Genomic DNA, 815 nt, shown 5'->3' with positions numbered 1-815 from the left:
TCGCAATATTACAGTTTTTATTTCAGTTTAGTTTAAAATTGCACACACTTAATAAGGCCCATCGCAAATTGGAAGCGTATAGTAGAGCGACATTTTAGTACCGCGGAGTATCCTGAAAATCAAAACCTATGAAAGAGCGACTAATATTACGCTCCCAATGTGTTGTAAACCTGAAGTTGAGTCCACACAAAGTCGTCGGCCGTCGCGTCGATCGACGAGGTGAGTCTATGTTGTCGAGGCAGTGCGGACTGTTTCAGTTGACATCGATGGATGTCGATGGACACAGCTTTATAGGTGTAAAATGCATAATTATGAGCCAGAGGCTCGATGATAAATATTTTGCAACATTGAAAACATAAAGATGACTCCAAACATAGACGGCCGGTCGACTATGTTTGGACACATCTTAAAAAAAACACACAAAAGTCCAGCGCCGTCGAGAGTGGTCTGTGCCTGGATGAGTGGCCGATAAGGCATGATTATTACGTGCTGGAATTAAAAAAAAGTAATAAAAAGGTAACGCCAACGTTACGTGGTGTTCCCAAGCGGTCACCCATCCAAGTACTATCCACGCTCGACGTTGCTTAACTTCAGTGATCGGACGAGAACTGGTGTATTCAACGTGATATGAACGTTGGCGAGGAAGAGAGAAATCATTCTCCCTAATAAAGACCATAATCTAATCCTAATCGTTTACCTGGCAGGTGATGAGGGATTAAAACGTGTTTGTGACGCCTCACAATGTGATCAGCTGATAGATAGAAGAGGGGTCTTCAGATTAAAAAAAATTGCCCTCCCCTCTCGCCAACGTTCAT

At 42.9% G+C, this 815-nt stretch overlaps 1 non-coding gene across 1 annotated transcript; it reads right to left on the bottom strand.

Annotated features, from left to right (window-relative positions):
• Positions 1-520: 520 nt before the first annotated feature.
• Positions 521-639, bottom strand: LOC113473295. Its single transcript, XR_003395311.1, has one exon. It is a non-coding gene; the product is annotated as a 5S ribosomal RNA (ribosomal RNA).
• Between the last annotated feature and the right edge of the window lie 176 nt (positions 640-815).

The sequence above is a fragment of the Diaphorina citri genome, unplaced genomic scaffold, assembly GCF_000475195.1.
Source record: "Diaphorina citri unplaced genomic scaffold, Diaci psyllid genome assembly version 1.1 scaffold23434, whole genome shotgun sequence".
In the NCBI taxonomy this organism is placed as follows: Eukaryota; Metazoa; Arthropoda; class Insecta; order Hemiptera; family Psyllidae; genus Diaphorina; species Diaphorina citri.
Note: the sequence above shows the minus strand (reverse complement) of the source record. Positions and strands in the feature narration are given on the sequence as shown.